The 25,049-nt window shown below is 39.3% G+C and overlaps 1 long non-coding RNA gene across 1 annotated transcript; it reads left to right on the forward strand.

Moving 5' to 3' along the window:
• The first annotated feature begins 23,562 nt into the window (after positions 1 to 23,562).
• LOC138352603 (uncharacterized) lies at positions 23,563 to 24,843 on the forward strand. The gene is made up of 2 exons (XR_011222833.1): positions 23,563 to 23,730; positions 24,120 to 24,843. It is a non-coding gene; the product is annotated as an uncharacterized lncRNA (long non-coding RNA).
• The last annotated feature ends 206 nt before the right edge of the window (positions 24,844 to 25,049 follow it).

A 25,049-nucleotide genomic window follows, 5' to 3' on the forward strand; every position in this document is an offset into this window, starting at 1 on the left:
TCTAAACTTATCCAATTTATATCCATTGTTTCGTGTTCTGTCCTGTGTTGATACTTTTAATACCCTATTAATATCCCCCCGGTTATGTCCATTCATCCACTTGTAAACCTCTATCATGTCACCCCTAACTCTTCGCCTTTCCAGTGAATGTAACTTAAGCTTTGTTAATCTTTCTTCATATGAAAGATTTCTAATTTGGGGAATTAACTTAGTCATCCTACGCTGGACACGTTCAAGTGAATTTATATCCATTCTATAATATGGCGACCAAAACTGAACTGCATAATCTAAATGGGGCCTAACTAGAGCAAGATATAGCTTGAGAACCACACCAGGTGTCTTGTTACTAACGCTGCGATTAATAAATCCAAGTGTCCGATTTGCCTTATTACGAACATTTATGCATTGATCCTTTTGTTTTAAATTCTTACTAATCATAACTCCCAGATCCCTTTCGCAATCCGACTTCGCAATCACAACACCATCTAGCTCGTATCTTGTAACTCTATCATCATTACCTAACCTCAGAACTTTACATTTATCAGCATTAAACTGCATCTGCCAATCCTTTGACCATTTCAAAACACTATCTAGATCAACTTGAAGTGATAGTGAGTCCTCCTCCGAATTAATTTCCCTACCGATTTTCGTATCATCGGCAAATTTGCAAATGTTGCTACTCAAACCTGAATCTAAATCATTTATATATATTATAAACAACAGAGGTCCCAGGACAGAGCCTTGAGGCACTCCACTTACAACATTTTCCCAGTCTGACTTGATTCCATTTATACTAACTCTCTGTTTCCTTTGGTATAGCCATGCCCTAATCCAGCTTAATATAGCACCCCCAATACCATGAGACTCTATTTTTTTAATCAGTCTTTCATGTGGCACTGTATCAAAAGCTTTGCTTAAGTCAAGGTATACAACATCGCAATCCTTACCACTATCAACTGCCTCAACAATGCTAGAATAAAAAGATAACAAATTTGTTAAACATGAAATACCATGAGACTATTTTTTTAATCAGTCTTTCATGTGGCACTGTATCAAAAGCTTTGCTAAAGTCAAGGTATACAACATCGCAATCCTTACCACTATCAACTGCCTCAACAATGCTAGAATAAAAAGATAACAAATTTGTTAAACATGAACGGCCATTTATAAAACCATGTTGCGACTCAATTATTAATTTATGTTTTTCAAGATGAAGACGAATTTTATTTGCTATTATAGATTCGAGTAACTTTCCCACAATAGACGTTAGGCTAATTGGTCGATAGTTAGACGCAAGTGATCTATCTCCTTTCTTAAAAACTGGTATCACATTAGCAACTTTCCAAAACTCTGGCACTCTGCCTGACTCTATTGATTTATTAAATATGGTTGACAGTGGGTCACAAAGCTCCTCTTTGCATTCTTTAAGCACCCTAGCAAACACTTCATCCGGCCCTGGGGATTTGTTTGGTTTGAGTTTTACTATTTGTTTAAGAACATCCTCCCTGGTAACTGCTAAACTCGTCAACCTGTCCTCGTCCCCACCCACATAGACTTGTTCGGCTGAAGGCATATTGTTAAGTTCCTCTTTAGTAAATACAGATACAAAATATTTATTAAAAATACTACTCATCTCTTCATCACTATCTGTTATTTGACCTGTCTCAGTTTTTAATGGACCTATCCTTTCCCTAGTCTTAGTACGATATAACTGAAAAAACCCTTTAGGATTTGTCTTTGCTTGCCCTGCTATGCGAACTTCATAGTTTCTTTTTGCTTTCCTTATCTCTTTTTTAACATTTCTAACCAGTTGTACGAATTCCTGTTCTAAAGTGACCTCCCCATTTTTAATCCTTTTGTACCAAGCTCTCTTTTTACCTATAAGGTTCTTCAAATTCTTTGTTATCCACTTTGGGTCATTAGTATACGATCTATTCAATTTGTATGGTATACTACGTTCCTGTGCTTTGTTTAGAATATTCTTAAATAAGTTATATATTGAATCCACATCGAAATCCCCATTTAAGTCACCTATCGCTGGGTTCATGTCTCGCTCCAAGACCGGCCCACACCCCATACCCAAGCGTTTCCAATCAATTTGACCCAAAAAATTTCTTAGGCTATTAAAATCAGCTTTTCGAAAATCTGGCACTTTAACAGAATTTTCTCCTACTGGTCTATTCCATTCTATGCTAAATCTGATTTCTTTGTGATCACTGCTCCCTAGCTCACTCCCTATTTCGATATCATTAATTTGCGTTTCCCTGTTAGTTAACACTAAATCTAAAATATTATTTTCCCGTGTTGGTTCCTTAATGTGTTGCGTAAGAAAGCAATCGTCAAATAATTCTAGAAAATCTTCTGCTTCACTATTCCCTGTTTTGTTCAACCAGTTTATTCCGCTAAAATTAAAGTCACCCATGACATAAATACTGTTAGATCTAGATGCTCTAGATATTTCATCCCATAGATGCTTTGCTTCCATTCTGTCTAAATTTGGTGGCCTATATATTACTCCTATTATAATATTATTAGCTTTTTCGTTTAATTCAATCCAAATAGTTTCTGTGTGTGGCTCTGTTTTGATTCCCTCTTTGAGACTACATTTCAAATTGTCCCTAACATATATGGCTACTCCACCTCCTCGTCTAATATATCTATCTGTGTGAAATAGTTTAAATCCATATATTTGATATTCAGCTAATAGTTCTCTATTTTCTACATTCATCCACGTTTCGGTAAGTGCAATAATATCTATTTTTTCTGTGCAGACAAGAGCATTTAATTCGTTAATTTTATTTCTTAGACTTCTACTGTTAGTGTAATATACCCTAAGTGAATTGTTATTTTGCGGACCTTCTCTTTCCCTGATCGTTTTGCCAATTCCTTTCTCCCACAAACACATACTTTTATTACCTCCTTCCTCCAAATCAATTCCCATACCTCTATCTACTAACAGTTTAAACCCAAACAAACACCTCTAACCACTTCTTCTAGCGAGTTCGCAACAGCAACAACCCCAGCTCTCGATAGATGCACCCCATCACGAGCATACATTTCATTTCTTCCATAGAAGTGTTCCCAGTTGTCTATGAAAGATATTGCATTTGATTTGCAATATCTTTCCAGCCGGCAATTGACACCAAGTGCCCTCGATATCCATTCATTTCCCACTCCCTTAAAGTGGAGTAGTGGTGTATTGTAGTTGTAGTACTAGTAGTACTAGTAGTACTAGTTGTAGTGTGGTAGTATTGGTGTACTGGAAGTTGTGTACTATTGGTGGTGTACTATTTCTGGTGTGGTATTAATGATGTACTAGTGGTGGTCTATAATTTGTGGTGTGGTAGTAGTGTTGTACTAGTTGTGATTTGGTAGTAGTGGTGCACTTTTGGTGGTGTGCGAGTATTGTTGTTCTAGTGGTGGTGTGGTTATAGTGTTGAACTACTGTTGGTGTGGTAGTAGTTGTGTACTAGTTGTGGTGTGGTAGTAGTGGTGTATAAGTGGTGGTGAGGTAGTAGGTTTGTACTAGTTGTGGTGTGGTAGTAGTGGTGTACTAGATGTGGTGTGGTAGTAGTTGTGTACTAGTTATAGTGTGGTAGTAGTGGTGTACTAGTTGTAGTGTGGTAGTAGTGGTGTACTAGTTCTGGTGTGGTAGTAGTGATGTACTAGTTGTGGTGTGGTAGTAGTGGTGTACTAGTTGTGATGTACTAGTTGTGGTGTTGTAGTAGTGGTGTATTAGTTGTGTTTTTGTAGTAGTGATGTAATAGTTGTGCTGTGGTAGTACATAAGAACATAAGAACAAAGGGAACTGCAGAAGGCCTATTGGCCCATACGAGGCAGCTCCTATTCTATAACCACCCAATCCCACTCATATACTTGTCCAACCCGCGCTTGAAACAATCGAGGGACACCACCTCCATCACGTTACGCGGCAATTGGTTCCACAAATCAACAACCATGTTACTGAACCAGTATTTACCCAAGTCTTTCCTAAATCTAAACTTATCCAATTTATACCCATTGTTTCGTGTTCTGTCTTGTGTTGATATTTTTAATACCCTATTAATATCCCCCCTGTTATATCCATTCATCCACTTGTAAACCTCAATCATGTCACCCCTAACTCTTCGCCTTTCCAGTGAATGCATCTTAAGCTTTGTCGCAAAAGGGAAGTCATGGTCACTGGGGGTATGTATACTGCAACTGGGTTGTAACTTAACTTGAACTGTAACCATACCACCCAACTACGAACCTTCCTATTTTTTTTTTTTTCTAAATTACACTATATTTCCTGAGCACTCAATACTTGACTGAACATTAGATATTGATGCTTAACCACTTCTCAGTTAAGAGAAGCATCGAGAAGTAACCACTTCTCGATGCTAGCCCACTTCTCCTTGGAGCTGCTCAAGCATTAGTTCAATCCTGCTACTCATAACTGGCTGACCTTTCTTAGTTTTCTGATTTAATTTTTTATAGCGTTGCAATCTCTTCTCTTTGTGCTTTCTCTTTGCTTCCTCAATTTCTTTTTTTTCTTGTAGCTGATTCCTCTTTTATTTTTTCTATTTCTGAAATTTTCTTATGGTATTCTGCTCTAGCACGCTGCCAACTATTCAATCTCTTCTTCGGAAATTCTTGAGAAGAGGCAGGCTGTCCAGCATCAGTAATTTCTTCTGTCAGTGTATTACTTACACTTTCAAGATCCAAATTTCCAAATTTATCTTTTTTAGAAGTGGTGTACTAGTTGTTGTGTACTAGTTATGGTGTGGTAGTAGAAGTGTACTAGTTGTGGTGTGGTAGTTGTGGTGTGATAGTAGTGGTGTACTAGTTATGGCGTTAGTAACAAGACACCTGGTGTGATGTCTTGTTACTAACTGGTTGAACAAAACAGGGAATAGTGAAGCAGAAGATTTTCTAGAATTAATTGACGATTGCTTTCTTACGCAACACATTAAGGAACCAACACGGGAAAATAATATTTTAGATTTAGTGTTAACTAACAGGGAAACGCAAATTAATGACATCGAAATAGGGAGTGAGCTAGGGAGCAGTGATCACAAAGAAATCAGATTTAGCATAGAATGGAATAGACCAGTAGGAGAAAATTCTGTTAAAGTGCCAGATTTTCGAAAAGCTGATTTTAATAGCCTAAGAAATTTTTTGGGTCAAATTGATTGGAAAGGCTTGGGTATGGGGTGTGGGCCGGTCTTGGAGCGAGACATGAACCCAGCGATAGGTGACTTAAATGGGGATTTCGATGTGGATTCAATATATAACTTATTTAAGAATATTCTAAACAAAGCACAGGAACGTAGTATACCATACAAATTGAATAGATCGTATTCTAATGACCCAAAGTGGATAACAAAGAATTTGAAGAACCTTATAGGTAAAAAGAGAGCTTGGTACAAAAGGATTAAAAATGGGGAGGTCACTTTAGAACAGGAATTCGTACAACTGGTTAGAAATGTTAAAAAAGAGATAAGGAAAGCAAAAAGAAACTATGAAGTTCGCATAGCAGGGCAAGCAAAGACAAATCCTAAAGGGTTTTTTCAGTTATATCGTACTAAGACTAGGGAAAGGATAGGTCCATTAAAAACTGAGACAGGTCAAATAACAGATAGTGATGAAGAGATGAGTAGTATTTTTAATAAATATTTTGTATCTGTATTTACTAAAGAGGAACTTAACAATATGCCTTCAGCCGAACAAGTCTATGTGGGTGGGGACGAGGACAGGTTGACGAGTTTAGCAGTTACCAGGGAGGATGTTCTTAAACAAATAGTAAAACTCAAACCAAACAAATCCCCAGGGCCGGATGAAGTGTTTGCTAGGGTGCTTAAAGAATGCAAAGAGGAGCTTTGTGACCCACTGTCAACCATATTTAATAAATCAATAGAGTCAGGCAGAGTGCCAGAGTTTTGGAAAGTTGCTAATGTGATACCAGTTTTTAAGAAAGGAGATAGATCACTTGCGTCTAACTATCGACCAATTAGCCTAACGTCTATTGTGGGAAAGTTACTCGAATCTATAATAGCAAATAAAATTCGTCTTTCCTTATCTCTTTTTTAGATATTATTGCACTTACCGAAACGTGGATGAATGTAGAAAATAGAGAACTATTAGCTGAATATCAAATATATGGATTTAAACTATTTCACACAGATAGATATATTAGACGAGGAGGTGGAGTAGCCATATATGTTAGGGACAATTTGAAATGTAGTCTCAAAGAGGGAATCAAAACAGAGCCACACACAGAAACTATTTGGATTGAATTAAACGAAAAAGCTAATAATATTATAATAGGAGTAATATATAGGCCACCAAATTTAGACAGAATGGAAGCAAAGCATCTATGGGATGAAATATCTAGAGCATCTAGATCTAACAGTATTTATGTCATGGGTGACTTTAATTTTAGCGGAATAAACTGGTTGAACAAAACAGGGAATAGTGAAGCAGAAGATTTTCTAGAATTAATTGACGATTGCTTTCTTACGCAACACATTAAGGAACCAACACGGGAAAATAATATTTTAGATTTAGTGTTAACTAACAGGGAAACGCAAATTAATGACATCGAAATAGGGAGTGAGCTAGGGAGCAGTGATCACAAAGAAATCAGATTTAGCATAGAATGGAATAGACCAGTAGGAGAAAATTCTGTTAAAGTGCCAGATTTTCGAAAAGCTGATTTTAATAGCCTAAGAAATTTTTTGGGTCAAATTGATTGGAAAGTCTTGGGTATGGGGTGTGGGCCGGTCTTGGAGCGAGACATGGACCCAGCGATAGGTGACTTAAATGGGGATTTCGATGTGGATTCAATATATAACTTATTTAAGAATATTCTAAACAAAGCACAGGAACGTAGTATACCATACAAATTGAATAGATCGAATACTAATGACCCAAAGTGGATAACAAAGAATTTGAAGAACCTTATAGGTAAAAAGAGAGCTTGGTACAAAAGGATTAAAAATGGGGAGGTCACTTTAGAACAGGAATTCGTACAACTGGTTAGAAATGTTAAAAAAGAGATAAGGAAAGCAAAAAGAAACTATGAAGTTCGCATAGCAGGGCAAGCAAAGACAAATCCTAAAGGGTTTTTTCAGTTATATCGTACTAAGACTAGGGAAAGGATAGGTCCATTAAAAACTGAGACAGGTCAAATAACAGATAGTGATGAAGAGATGAGTAGTATTTTTAATAAATATTTTGTATCTGTATTTACTAAAGAGGAACTTAACAATATGCCTTCAGCCGAACAAGTCTATGTGGGTGGGGACGAGGACAGGTTGACGAGTTTAGCAGTTACCAGGGAGGATGTTCTTAAACAAATAGTAAAACTCAAACCAAACAAATCCCCAGGGCCGGATGAAGTGTTTGCCAGGGTGCTTAAAGAATGCAAAGAGGAGCTTTGTGACCCACTGTCAACCATATTTAATAAATCAATAGAGTCAGGCAGAGTGCCAGAGTTTTGGAAAGTTGCTAATGTGATACCAGTTTTTAAGAAAGGAGATAGATCACTTGCGTCTAACTATCGACCAATTAGCCTAACGTCTATTGTGGGAAAGTTACTCGAATCTATAATAGCAAATAAAATTCGTCTTCATCTTGAAAAATATAAATTAATAATTGAGTCGCAACATGGTTTTATAAATGGCCGTTCATGTTTAACAAATTTGTTATCTTTTTATTCTAGCATTGTTGAGGCAGTTGATAGTGGTAAGGATTGCGATGTTGTATACCTTGACTTTAGCAAAGCTTTTGATACAGTGCCACATGAAAGACTGATTAAAAAGATAGAGTCTCATGGTGTGGGATATTTGGGTTTGATTCTGATTAATTAATAATTAAAGTAGTAAATTAAATTACGAAGGACCACCCGCTTTTAAAGTAAAGAGGGAAACTGAGAATTTCAGATCATTAGATAAAATTCTAGAGAAAACCAGTGACTATGGATATGTCTAGAAAGTATGATCATAAGAATAATTAATGGGCTGTATTATTAAAACCAAACCTCAAACACCTACATTGGGGGGTTATTACTGGAGGTCAGTACGTCCAGGAATCAGTGTGGTTCGTTCACTAATTCTATTAATAATAATCTAATCCTATAATTAATGTAGAATATAATATTATTCATACAAAGAAGAACATGAATATGAGCATAATAATGAATTACAGTAAATCACACATTATGTTGAAAACATTCTGAATGTATCAAATTGCGATGTTATGAATAAAAGAAATAAGCCTTAGCTGGTAATAGATTCCTTTAGATAACCCTGGCAGTCCTCTTAATCTCCAAGTCTGGTACACCGACGTCTGACACGGTTAACATGGAGAAGACAGCATGAGGAATTCGTCTCTCGAGCTGCAAAATAAATAACTACCAGTAGCAATTGATTTAACTACTCAATACATATTCAAGATTATTGATATCTACAGAGAAATTTCTAATCACCTGTTATTAGGTGTTGTCGTGCCGCGTGACGCGCAATCACCCCGCTATTATTAAACCTGTAAATGATGCATCAAATAAAAGGTACTTAGCTGTGGGCACTGTGTAAGTATTAAGATTGCCGTAATTTCGCATCCCAGGCTCCGGCGAACCTATCCTGGATTGATGCGTTTCAAGTTGGCTGATCACGTGTCGTCAGGAACCAAGTCTAGGGGTCCCTTATTTAACACCAGCACTAGTTGAAGATATTATCTGCAAGGTCGTTCACGCCTCACAGTGGCGGCTTTCATCTGTAGATAGACACACGTGTCCTATTTACTGGACAATGGCGTCTTTTGTGAGTACGGTAAGCGTGGTTTTGCCTCCTTCTGGCCTTGCACGTGTCCGCTTCCCGAGACCGTCACCGACTGAGCATGGCGTCGCGTCCCTCCCCCCACGCCGAGTCGACGTTCATTACACAAATTATTGGCATGAACATTAATATTTCTCGCATTCGCGCATGAAACTCTAAAGACTGGACGGGTTTATTATTTAGAGGAACGAAATATTATTATTTAACTATTTAAGAATAGTAAAGATACAAGGGAGAGGAATTAATGTCTCCCCATAGCATTCATTGATGACGCTACCTCTAACGCGAGGTAAACGTTTTGATTCTAAAGCTCTATTCGGCCTTTAGCTAGAAAACAATTCGTCTGCAATCAGTTGTCATACAGAATGCTTTAATTATGGAGAATCGTATTTAATTCTCACACAAATTGTATATAATGTGTTTTACTGTAAAGAAATCTGACGCAATACTGGCGTCAGATGACGTGAGAATTCTAGCCTAATGCACAGATGAATTATTAGTACAGGAGAATTCTACGAGTTGTTAATTTTACTTACTACAATATTAATATGATTAGTAATAAGTAATGAGAATACAACAATGCTGTATTCGATGTTGGAAATATCCAACATAACTCCGGGGGGGGATTCCCAGGGTCGCAGTGTACTGTGTTGTACTGACTTATCCCGAAGTGATATTAAGATTAACACATTAGTATGTTAGTATGTTAGTACACACATAACGAACGTCCCGGATTTATCAAGGACTTACAAGAACTTGAGTCTTGCTATTTACATGTCAAATGAAACATGTTGTTTGTAGCCTACACAATATTTATAAATTTAACTCTCCCAATTTAAACTAACAGAATCTACGGTGATGCGATATCCTGGGTCATAGTGACGTGTAAGGTTTCGTTACGTGATATCACATCGTAGTTTCATCACGGTTGTCTCAGTGGGAAGTGAAAGAAATTACTCTTGTTCAGAGTTGTAATAGGCTTGCAGTTTCCCTTAGTGGAAACATGCATGAAATATTGAAACATTAAATGATTAAGTTATCGGTAATCAGGAACGCTCTAAAGCTCACAATGAACTCAACAACTAGGGTCGCAGTGACATGTAATGGTGTATTACGTAGCTGCTGAATCGTAGTTAAACTCAGAATAAGTTCCTAAGAACTGATAACACTATTGTATGATTATACAGTAAAGTGTTATTAGTCATTCAAGATCAAGGAGACTATGACACTACAATGAGGTCACTGTCCAGGGTCGCTGTGACTTGTAACTATTGAGTTACTAGACAATAACATCACGCAGCATCACGATCACCTCAAATTCAAATGAGGAAGTTGAATTTAATGTGTACTGCCGTGCAATAGTCATGCTGACTGATGGTACAACTAATTTGCTAACTAGCTAAAATAATAGAAAAGTAGAGACTGAAAAGTTTATTCATTAAATCAAGGAAAATTCTGAGTCGACAGTGAGATTAGTAGCCTAGTCATTCTGACTTATGAGCTAATTAAATGGTAGCTCATAGGCTTGACACTGTAAACTGGTTAGTACGAAATCACCTTTACATGAAATTGAGTTTATTAAATCAGTCTCTATAAGTATAGTCAACTGTAATTAATGGTGAGTACAGATTAGGCTAGTACTCAGTTGACACTACTAAAGTCCCTAAACCTACCTAAATAAATGGTTTGAATTTCTAACCTACCTAAGTAAGGGACTAAGCTAAATGTGAGCAAAAATGTACACAAATTAACATGGTGAGCAGTATTAAGCTCATTAACAGGTCGAGTCATATTAAACTCGTGAACATGGTGAGCTGTATTGAGCTCGTCAGCAGTGCTGACAGGGTGAGTTACAGTGAACTCGTCAACAGTGTTGACAGGGTGAGCTGCAGTGAGCTCGTCAGCAGTGCTGACAGGGTGAGCTACAGTGAGCTCGTTAGCAGTGCTAACAGGGTGAGTTCAGTGAACTCGTCAACAGTGTTGACAGGGTGAGCTACAGTGAGCTCGTTAGCTAGTGCTAACAGGGTGAGTTGCAGTGAACTCGTCAACAGTGTTGACAGGGTGAGCTGCAGTGAGCTCGTCAGCAGTGCTGACAGGGTGAGCTACAGTGAGCTCGTTAGCTAGTGCTAACAGGGTGAGTTGCAGTGAACTCGTCAACAGTGTTGACAGGGTGAGCTACAGTGAGCTCGTTAGCTAGTGCTAACAGGGTGAGTTGCAGTGAACTCGTCAACAGTGTTGACAGGGTGAGCTGCAGTGAGCTCGTCAGCAGTGCTGACAGGTTGAGCTGCATTGAGCTCGTTAACAGTTAACAGGGTGAGTTCAGTGAACTCGTCAACAGTGTTGACAGGGTGAGATACAGTGATCTCGTCAGCAGTGCTGACAGGGTGAGCTACATGGAGCTCGTTAACAGTTAACAGGGTGAGTTCAGTGAACTCGAATTAACGAGGTGGAGCTTTGTCATTCAGTTATCATGGCGAGCAATATTAAGCTCGTGCGCATGGTGAACGAGTACTCATATTATTACGTTAATTCTAAGGTGAGCTATGTTAAGCTCATGAAGCATGTTAATTAACAATGCTAATGTTTAACGGTAATGCATTAAACATATTAGTTCTCTGAAAATTCACTTACCTATTAGTAAGTGTGCAAGTTTGTTCGTGTTGCGCTCCTACACTAAATAAGCAGAAACGAAAGAAAAACAACTCAAACAATTAATGCAAGTATTTATCACTAACTCTTAGTGCAGAAAACATGGTATTAAGAAGGTTTTCTTGGCAAACCTTTAAGCGCAAGGATAGTGGACCAGTGGTCCTAGTGAATTTATAATTAAATTCAGGAAATGCCAGTGGCATTGAGTGCTAGATTCTCTAGCCTAACATGATTAATTCCTAGGGAGTACTAGTTTCTCTAGCCTAACATTACAATTTAACTAGGAAGACTGAGTGTGGTCAATTACTACTTGTCGAGAATAATTCTAGCTCTGCAGTGAATTCAATAGTTTGGTCGCTGTGACTTGTACTTGTTTGAGTACGGACCATTGATTTTCACTGAGAGCTATGAAACATCTCAGCGAGTATCAATTGCACTACATTCAATCTGAGTTTATTACTCAGCTGTGTTTCTCCTTTTAGCTTGCTGCTGGAGAATTGATTTTCTGCTGACTAATTTATTATTGGCAGGCTTAGGCTTGTTCACATTCAGAACTTTACCAGTAAGTAAGTAGCCTCCTGCAGATTGGAGCATATTCATTCCCAATCGTTTAACATGTCCAGTTATGAACTGGTAATAGTAGTCGGCTCCTACTAGTACATCTACATTATTAAGGCGGTCAGACATTAATTTGTTGTCAGCCAATTTAATTTCACGTTCCTGCAGGAAGTGGGCTGTGTACCCCAGACCCTTAATATTTAAGTCTAAAGGTATTTGATCTACAACAATGGCTTGGACAGCCTTGGCTTGACTACCTAGTCGTACAAGCGGTTGAACTACTGTGTATTCATGGGTTCCTCGATTTATCATGGACCCTGACAAGTTTAATTTTACCTGTCCTATTGGTTGTAAATTAAGTGCCTCTGCTGCCCTTTGAGTAATGAAAGTTCTCTGGGAACCTTGATCAAATAATCCACGTATGGTGATCTTGGTTCCTCTGTTCTTCACTTGAAGTTGGGCAGTAGGCAAAGCAGCATCCACTTGAGATGCTTGGGAAGTTACGCTGTACACATCTCGCACCTTGCAGCACTGTACTGGTGTAGATTCTCTACGTCCTATTCTAGGATTGACATAATTAGTCCTAACTAATTTGCACAGTGCAGCATGATGCTTGCCCCTTCTACACCTATTGCAGGTGTTCAGTGGGGTGTCACAGCTGTTAACATTATGTGGTTTGAGACACCTAGTACATTTGTGTAAATGTTTGAGTCGTCTGACTCTTGTGTCTCTATTAGGATAATTAGTACATTTGTACAGAGAATGTTTTTGATTGCAAAACAAGCATATTCCCCATCCTACAGATCGTTTAGGGGTTACCGGTTTAGGTAAAACAGTATTTGCAGGTGGTGATGGTTTTGCTGCTTGCATTTGCTTGTTATTTATTCTCTTGTGAGTACTTGGTGTACTCTGGGGAACCATTAACAGGCTCTTGGGAGTGCTCTTTGGACTATTAGGTCTCTTAGGAGCACCTGTGGGACTCTTAGGTCTCACTGATGAATCAGTGTTTGACTGATTCTGGTTACATGGATTATTAGCAGTGCTCTTTGGACTATTAGGTCTCTTAGGAGCACCTGTGGGACTCTTAGGCCTCACTGATGAATCAGTATTTGACTGATTGTTGTTACATTGAGTATTAGCACCTTGGTTACCTAGTGACAGTGTCACTTTAGGAGTTTCAGGCAAGGAAACTGATGTAGGTACAGTTTTGGTGCATTCAGATTTAGCATTAATTGCTTGGTCTGCTGTATGATTGCTCATATTACGCAAACCTGTAAATATATCCTGCATTGACAGGGTATTACCATTCTGGCATACATATAATTTATTAAGTGTGTCACCAGACAATTTTCTTTGGATGATAATTTTAGTCATCCACTCAGTAGTTGGGTGATCCACCTCTTTACTGAAAGAATTTATCAGAGTCTCAAGCTGAAAACTAAAAGCTTGTAAAGAGTTAACTGATTGTTCTGGTGAAGATAAATTTAATAATTGGTGCACAAGGTTTATAATAGTCTTCTCATTGTCAGCACTTACTTTAGAAGGCTGTTGTGAGCAATTGTGACCATTACTTGTGTTGCTTAAGGCTTCTTGTTTAGCCTCAGCTTTGATTACAGCTTCGGCTGCTGCTGCAGCATTAGCTTTATCATTTTCTGGTTCAGATTCACTGATCATTGCAGCTTCACTTGTTTCATCTGCAGCTTCACTTGTTTCTCTGGGTTCTGGTGATAAGCTAGTTAATTCAGTAGCATTATGTATCGCACTTATAGAATCCAAGGAACATTGAGAAGTGTGGTCTGAAATTTGATCAGACTCTGTAAACAAATCATCACATGAAGCTGTATTAGATGAAAGGTTAGAAAATGAAGGTTGATCTCCAGTTGTTGATCCTGTATAGTGATCAGCATTGATTAGAGGATTCTCCTCGTCTTGATTTAGCTCAAGTATTTCATCTGAGCTGAGTGTTAGCTTGGATACAGGTCTATTAATGATCTGATCCACCCACTCGGGAATATCTTGCTTCGCAAGCACCTCCTTATATCGGTCTAAACTGGTTTGAACAGAATGTTCATAGTTATCGAGATCAGATTCTGTTAGACGTAAGTGGTCTGAGACAGTATGACCGGCTTGGAGTAAATTCCTGTGGGTCTCGATTACAGTCTTGATGTAGTCATATTTTTGGCTGGCGATCCTTATGGAACTTGCTAGTCTGTAGACGTCACCTGGGTCAGTTTCGACACAGAAATGACATTTCACAAGCAGTTTTCCTAAAGGAGCTTGAAGAGCTGTCAAGAATCTTGCATTCCTTTCTAAAGGATTCATTCTTGCGGTAAATTGAGCCTGATAGGGCTTATGTAGCTAGTGGTATAGCTATAGTCTGCTCCTTGATGTAGAGCAGGTATAAGTATTGACAGCCTGATATTTCTTGAGGCTGGTTATAATTTACCTCATTTAGAGGTTAGCTACCTACCTAATAATAAGCAACTAAGATTTGAGTGGTACCTTGGTCTCACTACAGGTGTTCCTCAGCTTAGCTCTTCTAAATCAGCTTCGGATGGGTAGTGGACTTACAGTAACACTCAAAGACATACATAGAAATATGCAATAAAATAATTACACAATAAATGGTTAATCCCACCCTTGCTAGGGTCAGCACAAAAGAATAATATATGTGTCACTAACTAGCTTAAGCCTAGTCGTGAGAATTTCTACTTGAGAAACTACAACTATATTTAGTCTGTGCTTGTGCCAAATTCAACACAATCACAGCCTAAATTGCTACCTAACAAAGGTTGGCAAAGATTATATTATGGTGCAGTAATGTGCAAATAATTGTGCTGTGTTTTGGGTTTTTTTGTATTTTATATAATATACACTTGTGTAATTATGTGTATAAGAAATTAAATGAACACAAAAGAATTAATTGTGTTTGGCAAGTATTCTACTGCCGTAAATATTATCTAACTCCTGAATGTACTCCTAATGGTGGAATAAAATATTATCAGGGTTAGTAAATATTAACTAGTATGAGATCAGTAATTTATATTAGTATACTGGATCCCTAAATGTTAATGATCCACTGACTTGAGTGAATCAGTAATTATGACATGGATTCACAGGCTATAATGGACAGTCTGCTGACAGCCATACATTGAAACATTGGTATAGCCTAAATGGTTAACACTTAATTGGTGTTAGTGATTAATATAAGGTTATGAGCTGTTGCTCTTGGTGACCTAAAGATTCTACTTCAGTATGAAGTGTAGGTCTAAATGTTGTGGGTAATTGGCTATGACCCACTGAAGCTACCTTATACATGAGGTGAAAGTAGCAATATGTTAGTGTGATCTAGGCTAACTGATGTGTTACACTGTTAGTTGACACAATTAATTAAATAGTTAGTCTAGCTTCTATCACACAAGGATTAGTTATTAATGATTAATATTTTAATTATAAATTTAATGCCTATCCGGTTCGAAGAGGACCATATTGTGGGATATTTGGGTTTGATTCTGATTAATTAATAATTAAAGTAGTAAATTAAATTACGAAGGACCACCCGCTTTTAAAGTAAAGAGGGAAACTGAGAATTTCAGATCATTAGATAAAATTCTAGAGAAAACCAGTGACTATGGATATGACTAGAAAGTATGATCATAAGAATAATTAATGGGCTGTATTATTAAAACCAAACCTCAAACACCTACATTGGGGGGTTATTACTGGAGGTCAGTACGTCCAGGAATCAGTGTGGTTCGTTCACTAATTCTATTAATAATAATCTAATCCTGTAATTAATGTAGAATATAATATTATTCATACAAAGAAGAACATGAATATGAGCATAATAATGAATTACAGTAAATCACACATTATGTTGAAAACATTCTGAATGTATCAAATTGCGATGTTATGAATAAAAGAAATAAGCCTTAGCTGGTAATAGATTCCTTTAGATAACCCTGGCAGTCCTCTTAATCTCCAAGTCTGGTACACCGACGTCTGACACGGTTAACATGGAGAAGACAGCATGAGGAATTCGTCTCTCGAGCTGCAAAATAAATAACTACCAGTGGCAATTGATTTAACTACTCAATACATATTCAAGATTATTGATATCTACAGAGAAATTTCTAATCACCTGTTATTAGGTGTTGTCGTGCCGCGTGACGCGCAATCACCCCGCTATTATTAAACCTGTAAATGATGCATCAAATAAAAGGTACTTAGCTGTGGGCACTGTGTAAGTATTAAGATTGCCGTAATTTCGCATCCCAGGCTCCGGCGAACCTATCCTGGATTGATGCGTTTCAAGTTGGCTGATCACGTGTCGTCAGGAACCAAGTCTAGGGGTCCCTTATTTAACACCAGCACTAGTTGAAGATATTATCTGCAAGGTCGTTCACGCCTCACAGTGGCGGCTTTCATCTGTAGATAGACACACGTGTCCTATTTACTGGACAATGGCGTCTTTTGTGAGTACGGTAAGCGTGGTTTTGCCTCCTTCTGGCCTTGCACGTGTCCGCTTCCCGAGACCGTCACCGACTGAGCATGGCGTCGCGTCCCTCCCCCCACGCCGAGTCGACGTTCATTACACAAATTATTGGCATGAACATTAATATTTCTCGCATTCGCGCATGAAACTCTAAAGACTGGACGGGTTTATTATTTAGAGGAACGAAATATTATTATTTAACTATTTAAGAATAGTAAAGATACAAGGGAGAGGAATTAATGTCTCCCCATAGCATTCATTGATGACGCTACCTCTAACGCGAGGTAAACGTTTTGATTCTAAAGCTCTATTCGGCCTTTAGCTAGAAAACAATTCGTCTGCAATCAGTTGTCATACAGAATGCTTTAATTATGGAGAATCGTATTTAATTCTCACACAAATTGTATATAATGTGTTTTACTGTAAAGAAATCTGACGCAATACTGGCGTCAGATGACGTGAGAATTCTAGCCTAATGCACAGATGAATTATTAGTACAGGAGAATTCTACGAGTTGTTAATTTTACTTACTACAATATTAATATGATTAGTAATAAGTAATGAGAATACAACAATGCTGTATTCGATGTTGGAAATATCCAACACATGGTATTGGGGGTGCTATATTAAGCTGGATTAGGGCATGGCTATACCAAAGGAAACAGAGAGTTAGTATAAATGGAATCAAGTCAGAGTGGGAAAATGTTGTAAGTGGAGTGCCTCAAGGCTCTGTCCTGGGACCTCTGTTGTTTATAATATATATAAATGATTTAGATTCAGGTTTGAGTAGCAACATTTGCAAATTTGCCGATGATACGAAAATCGGTAGGGAAATTAATTCGGAGGAGGACTCACTATCACTTCAAGTTGATCTAGATAGGGTTTTGAAATGGTCAAAGGATTGGCAGATGCAGTTTAATGCTGATAAATGTAAAGTTCTGAGGTTAGGTAAGGATGATTTACAAGATACGAGCTAGATGGTGTTGTGATTGCGAAGTCGGATTGCGAAAGGGATCTGGGAGTTATGATTAGTAAGAATTTAAAACAAAAGGATCAATGCATAAATGTTCGTAATAAGGCAAATCGGACACTTGGATTTATTAATCGCAGCGTTAGTAACAAGACACCTGGTGTGGTTCTCAAGCTATATCTTGCTCTAGTTAGGCCCCATTTAGATTATGCAGTTCAGTTTTGGTCGCCATATTATAGAATGGATATAAATTCACTTGAACGTGTCCAGCGTAGGATGACTAAGTTAATTCCCCAAATTAGAAATCTTTCATATGAAGAAAGATTAACAAAGCTTAAGTTGCATTCACTGGAAAGGCGAAGAGTTAGGGGTGACATGATAGAGGTTTACAAGTGGATGAATGGACATAACCGGGGGGATATTAATAGGGTATTAAAAGTATCAACACAGGACAGAACACGAAACAATGGATATAAATTGGATAAGTTTAGATTTAGGAAAGACTTGGGTAAATACTGGTTCAGTAACAGGGTTGTTGATTTGTGGAACCAATTGCCGCGTAACATTGTGGAGGTGGGGTCCCTCGATTGTTTCAAGCACGGGTTGGACAAGTATATGAGTGGGATTGGGTGGTTATAGAATAGGAGCTGCCTCGTATGGGCCAATAGGCCTTCTGCAGTTACCTTTGTTCTTATGTTCTTATGTTCTTAAGTATCAACACAAGACAGAACACGAAACAATGGCTATAAATTGGATAAGTTTAGATTTAGGAAAGACTTGGGTAAATACTGGTTCAGCAACAGGGTTGTTGATTTGAGGAACCAATTGCCGCGTAACATTGTGGAGGTGGGGTCCCTCGATTGTTTCAAGTGCGGGTTGGACAAGTATATGAGTGGGATTGGGTGGTTATAAATAGGAGCTGCCTCGTATGGGCCAATAGGCCTTCTGCAGTTGCCTTTGAACATAAGAACATAAGAACAAAGGTAACTGCAGAAGGCCTATTGGCCCATACGAGGCAGCTCCTATTCTATAACCACCCAATCCCACTCATATACTTGTCCAACCCGTGCTTGAAACAATCGAGGGACCCCACCTCCACAATGTTACGCGGCAATTGGTTCCACAAATCAACAACCCTGTTACTGAACCAGTATTTACCCAAGTCTTTCCTAAATCTAAACTTATCCAATTTATATCCATTGTTTCGTGTTCTGTCCTGTGTTGATACTTTTAATACCCTATTAATATCCCCCCGGTTATGTCCATTCATCCACTTGTAAACCTCTATCATGTCACCCCTAACTCTTCGCCTTTCCAGTGAATGCAACTTAAGCTTTGTTAATCTTTCTTCACATGAAAGACCTCCAACTTGGGGAACTAACTCAGTCATCCCACGCTGGACACGTCCAAGTGAACCTACATCCATTCCACAATATGGCGACCAAAACCGAACTGCACAATTTAAATGGGGCCCAACTAGAGCAAGACACAGCCCGAGAACCACACCAGGCGTCCCGTTACCAACGCTGCGACCAACAAATCCAAGTGTCCGACCTGCCCCACCACGAACATTTATGCATTGATCCTTTTGTTCCAAACTCCCACCAATCACAACTCCCAGATCCCCCTCGCAATCCGACCTCGCAATCACAACACCATCCAGCTCGCATCCTGCAACTCCACCATCATCACCCAACCTCAGAACCCTACACTTATCAGCACCAAACTGCATCTGCCAATCCCCTGACCACCCCAAAACCCTATCCAGATCAACCCGAAGTGACAGTGAGTCCTCCTCCGAACCAATTTCCCCACCGATCCTCGCATCATCGGCAAACCTGCAAACGCCGCTACTCAAACCTGAATCTAAATCATTTATATATATTATAAACAACAGAGGTCCCAGGACAGAGCCTTGAGGCACTCCACTTACAACATTTTCCCACTCTGACTTGATTCCATTTATACTAACTCTCTGTTTCCTTTGGTATAGCCATGCCCTAATCCAGCTTAATATAGCACCCCCAATACCATGAGACTCTATTTTTTTAATCAGTCTTTCATGTGGCACTGTATCGAAAGCTTGGCTAAAGTCAAGGTATACAACATCGCAATCCTTACCACTATCAACTGCCTCAACAATGCTAGAATAAAAAGATAACAAATTTGTTAAACATGAACGGCCATTTATAAAACCATGTTGCGACTCAATTATTAATTTATGTTTTTCAAGATGAAGACGAATTTTATTTGCTATTATAGATTCGAGTAACTTTCCCACAATAGACGTTAGGCTAATTGGTCGATAGTTAGACGCAAGTGATCTATCTCCTTTCTTAAAAACTGGTATCACATTAGCAACTTTCCAAAACTCTGGCACTCTGCCTGACTCTATTGATTTATTAAATATGGTTGACAGTGGGTCACAAAGCTCCTCTTTGCATTCTTTAAGCACCCTAGCAAACACTTCATCCGGCCCTGGGGATTTGTTTGGTTTGAGTTTTACTATTTGTTTAAGAACATCCTCCCTGGTAACTGCTAAACTCGTCAACCTGTCCTCGTCCCCACCCACATAGACTTGTTCGGCTGAAGGCATATTGTTAAGTTCCTCTTTAGTAAATACAGATACAAAATATTTATTAAAAATACTACTCATCTCTTCATCACTATCTGTTATTTGACCTGTCTCAGTTTTTAATGGACCTATCCTTTCCCTAGTCTTAGTACGATATAACTGAAAAAACTCTTTAGGATTTGTATTTGCTTGCCCTGCTATGCGAACTTCATAGTTTCTTTTTGCTTTCCTTATCTCTTTTTTAACATTTCTAACCAGTTGTACGAATTCCTGTTCTAAAGTGACCTCCCCATTTTTAATCCTTTTGTACCAAGCTCTCTTTTTACCTATAAGGTTCTTCAAATTCTTTGTTATCCACTTTGGGTCATTAGTATTCGATCTATTCAATTTGTATGGTATACTACGTTCCTGTGCTTTGTTTAGAATATTCTTAAATAAGTTATATATTGAATCCACATCGAAATCCCCATTTAAGTCACCTATCGCTGGGTTCATGTCTCGCTCCAAGACCGCTTTGTTCTTATGTTCTTATGTTATGTGTTGTAGAAGTGGTGTATTAGGTGTGATGTACTAGTTGTGGTGTTGTAGCAGTGGTGTACTAGTTGTAATTTTGTAGTAGTGGTGAACTACTTGTGGTGTGGTATTAGTGGTGTATTAGTTGTGGTGTGGTAGTAGTGGTGTACTAGTCGTGGTGTGGTAGTAATGGGATACTAGTTGTGGTGTGGTAGTAGTGGTGTAATAGTTGTGGTGTGGTAGAAATTGTGTACAAGTTGTGGTGTACTAATGGTGGTGTACTAATGGTGGTGTTTTAGTGGTGGTGTACTAATTGTGGTGTGGTAGTAGTGGTGTACTAGTGATGGTGTGGTAGTAGTGGTGTACTAGTGATGGTGTAGTAGTAGTGGTGTACTAGTTGTAGTGTGGTAGTAGTGGTGTACTAGATGTGGTGTGGTAGTAGTGGTGCACTAACGATAGTGTGGTAGTAGTGGTGTATTAGTGGTGGTGTGGCAGTAGTGGTGTACTAGTTGTTGTGTGGTAATATTGGTGTACTAGTGATAATGTGGGAGTAGTGGTGTACTAGTGGTGGTGTGGCAGTAGTGGTGTATTTGTTGTGGTGTGGTAGTAGTGGTGTACTAGTGATGGTGTGGTAGCAGTGGTATACTAATGATGGTGTGGTAGTAGTGGTGTACTAGTGGTGGTGTGGTAGTAATGTTGTACTAGTGGTGTGGAAGTAGTGGTGTACCAGTTTTGGTGTGGTAGTAGTGATGTACTAGTTGTGGTGTGGTAGTAGTGGTGTACTAGTTGTGGAGTGGTAGTAGTGGTGTACTAGTTGTAGTGTGGTAGTATTGGTGTACTGGAAGTTGTGTACTATTGGTTGTGTACTATTTCTGGTGTGGTATTAATGATGTACTAGTGGTGGTCTATAATTTGTGGTGTGGTAGTAGTGTTGTACTAGTTGTGATTTGGTAGTAGTGGTGCACTTTTGGTGGTGTGCGAGTATTGTTGTTCTAGTGGTGGTGTGGTTATAGTGTTGTACTAGTTGTGATTTGGTAGAAGTGGTGCACTTTTGGTGGTGTGCGAGTATTGTTGTTCTAGTGGTGGTGTGGTTATAGTGTTGAACTACTGTTGGTGTGGTAGTAGTTGTGTACTAGTTGTGGTGTGGTAGTAGTGGTGTATAAGTGGTGGTGAGGTAGTAGGTTTGTACTAGTTGTGGTGTGGTAGTAGTGGTGTACTAGATGTGGTGTGGTAGTAGTTGTGTACTAGTTATAGTGTGGTAGTAGTGGTGTACTAGTTGTAGTGTGGTAGTAGTGGTGTACTAGTTCTGGTGTGGTAGTAGTGATGTACTAGTTGTGGTGTGGTAGTAGTGGTGTACTAGTTGTGATGTACTAGTTGTGGTGTTGTAGTAGTGGTGTATTAGTTGTGTTTTTGTAGTAGTGATGTAATAGTTGTGCTGTGGTAGTACATAAGAACATAAGAACAAAGGGAACTGCAGAAGGCCTATTGGCCCATACGAGGCAGCTCCTATTCTATAACCACCCAATCCCACTCATATACTTGTCCAACCCGCGCTTGAAACAATCGAGGGACACCACCTCCATCACGTTACGCGGCAATTGGTTCCACAAATCAACAACCATGTTACTGAACCAGTATTTACCCAAGTCTTTCCTAAATCTAAACTTATCCAATTTATACCCATTGTTTCGTGTTCTGTCTTGTGTTGATATTTTTAATACCCTATTAATATCCCCCCTGTTATATCCATTCATCCACTTGTAAACCTCAATCATGTCACCTCTAACTCTTCGCCTTTCCAGTGAATGCATCTTAAGCTTTGTCGCAAAAGGGAAGTCATGGTCACTGGGGGTATGTATACTGCAACTGGGTTGTAACTTAACTTGAACTGTAACCATACCACCCAACTACGAACCTTCCTATTTTTTTTTTTTCTAAATTACACTATATTTCCTGAGCACTCAATACTTGACTGAACATTAGATATTGATGCTTAACCACTTCTCAGTTAAGAGAAGCATCGAGAAGTAACCACTTCTCGATGCTAGCCCACTTCTCCTTGGAGCTGCTCAAGCATTAGTTCAATCCTGCTACTCATAACTGGCTGACCTTTCTTAGTTTTCTGATTTAATTTTTTATAGCGTTGCAATCTCTTCTCTTTGTGCTTTCTCTTTGCTTCCTCAATTTCTTTTTTTTCTTGTAGCTGATTCCTCTTTTATTTTTTCTATTTCTGAAATTTTCTTATGGTATTCTGCTCTAGCACGCTGCCAACTATTCAATCTCTTCTTCGGAAATTCTTGAGAAGAGGCAGGCTGTCCAGCATCAGTAATTTCTTCTGTCAGTGTATTACTTACACTTTCAAGATCCAAATTTCCAAATTTATCTTTTTTAGTAGTGGTGTACTAGTTGTTGTGTACTAGTTATGGTGTGGTAGTAGAAGTGTACTAGTTGTGGTGTGGTAGTTGTGGTGTGATAGTAGTGGTGTACTAGTTATGGCGTTAGTAACACCTGGTGTGATGTCTTGTTACTAACTGGTTGAACAAAACAGGGAATAGTGAAGCAGAAGATTTTCTAGAATTAATTGACGATTGCTTTCTTACGCAACACATTAAGGAACCAACACGGGAAAATAATATTTTAGATTTAGTGTTAACTGTTATGATCTCAGCCTGCAGGAGAAACGAGTCTCCCTTCTTGAGAGTTATTCAGCAAGCCTGACCTAACTAGAAGGTCTAGCAAGTATTGAGGTGATAACGCATATGTAAAATAGTTGCTTGGATATGTGTAACAGTTTGAGATTATGGGCAATGCAGAAGAAAATAGATAAATGACGGGCTAGGAGATGTGGACATTTTGCTGGAGGCGTGAGGCTCGCTTCCGGAGGACCTTGACCTCACTTGAGTGCCAGACATCGCAGGGGGAAGCCGCGCTCCGTTTGAGCTCCCGTCAGAAGGGAACCCCTAGTGATATATCTCTAAGAGAAGAGAAGTGTGCAGACGTACCAGCTGTGGAATCGAGCTGGGAACGTTGTGGTCTCAAGTCCTGGTCGACGAGCAGATATTAAATCGCCCAGAAGCATTATTGTGGGCTGTGTGGAGCGCCCTGACCAGACGCCGTCAGAGGAAAAGCGCCCTCGATCAGTTAATCTGTGGTAAGCACGATATACGCCAGTTCATAGTGATCGCTTGTAGTTTGGTCGTGTGCCCAGCGACAGTAGCAATGTTTATTTATAAGTTAGACATGTTTTAATAAGGCAGAAGGCCTGAAATAGGAGAGTGAAGAGGGAGGAGCACGGAGCGACGTCCGCCCCCTCCGAGCGCTGGCGGACGACTGAGGGAGCCTGGCTCCGGATGGAGGAAGACCCTCCCAGTGAGTGAGGTCCGCCGCCAGGCGAGGTGGAGTATGGACCCGCCCAAAACGGGGGAGTCCACTCTCACTGTATGTAGAGAACAGATAGAGGTTTGAGGCAAGCATATTGTGTGGTTATTTTTGTTTATGTGTTAAAGGGGAACATTTTATTGGAACGTCGATGGGTTGCAGGTTTGTCTTTGGGGAAGAAGTTGCTGAGAACTTCGAAGCCAGCAGATGAAGTAATTGATGAGACTCCAAAGGTAGTGGAGCAGAGGACCTCGAGCTGTGAGGAGAAGCAGCAGTGAAGAGGAGTGTCACGTGCTTCTGTAGAGGTGGTGTAGCAGCCAAGAGAGCTGTGGAAGAACCTAACAGAAGGGTGAAGCACCGTAGTTGCACAAGGAAACTTCATGATAGCAGCCTGGAGGAGCTGCAGAGGATCCTGGTAGTGAAGCCCGGAAGAACCTAAGGATATTAGGGTTGTGAACTTCCAGAGGTGGAAGGGGGAAGTTCTGGTGGATTACTTATAGGGAGTTGATAGTGTTTGGTTGTCAGTAGCGTGCAAGACGCAGTGAGAGGTGAGTGACTGTTGGCATCCTTATGTCAAGGAGTTTTTTATACTGAAGTATCAATGAACATTTATACTGGTATATGTTATTGCATTCAAATGCTGATTTTCTATATATATATGTTATCTTGTTGATGGTGCAACAGTGTGTAGGCTTGACCAACTTGAGGAGGTTAATAGTATCAGGTGGTGAACCAGGAGATAGGATACCACTTGATAAGCTGATAATAGAGTTCTGATGGTATTGGAGTGCAACCTGATTGTGATATTATAGAGTATAGGATTCATTATTATTATATGTGTGTATGTATCGTGTATGTGCTTTGTTCAGTAAATGTGTCACAATTTGCTGGTGTTTGCCCTTGTCCTAGTGAGGCTTCCCAGGAGGTAGTAAAGAAGGAGAGAGAGAGAGGAAGAACCACGAACCACTGCTGTGGACAGGGTAGGAGGTAATACTAGTAAGTCATAGGGGGATTGAGGAGATCATATCTCATAAGGAGAGAGTGGGGAGTCACAGCGGCTCGAGTGGGTGTGTGCACGTGACAACGAGGCTA

The sequence above is a fragment of the Procambarus clarkii genome, chromosome 54 (genome assembly GCF_040958095.1).
Source record: "Procambarus clarkii isolate CNS0578487 chromosome 54, FALCON_Pclarkii_2.0, whole genome shotgun sequence".
NCBI classification, from domain to species: domain Eukaryota; kingdom Metazoa; phylum Arthropoda; class Malacostraca; order Decapoda; family Cambaridae; genus Procambarus; species Procambarus clarkii.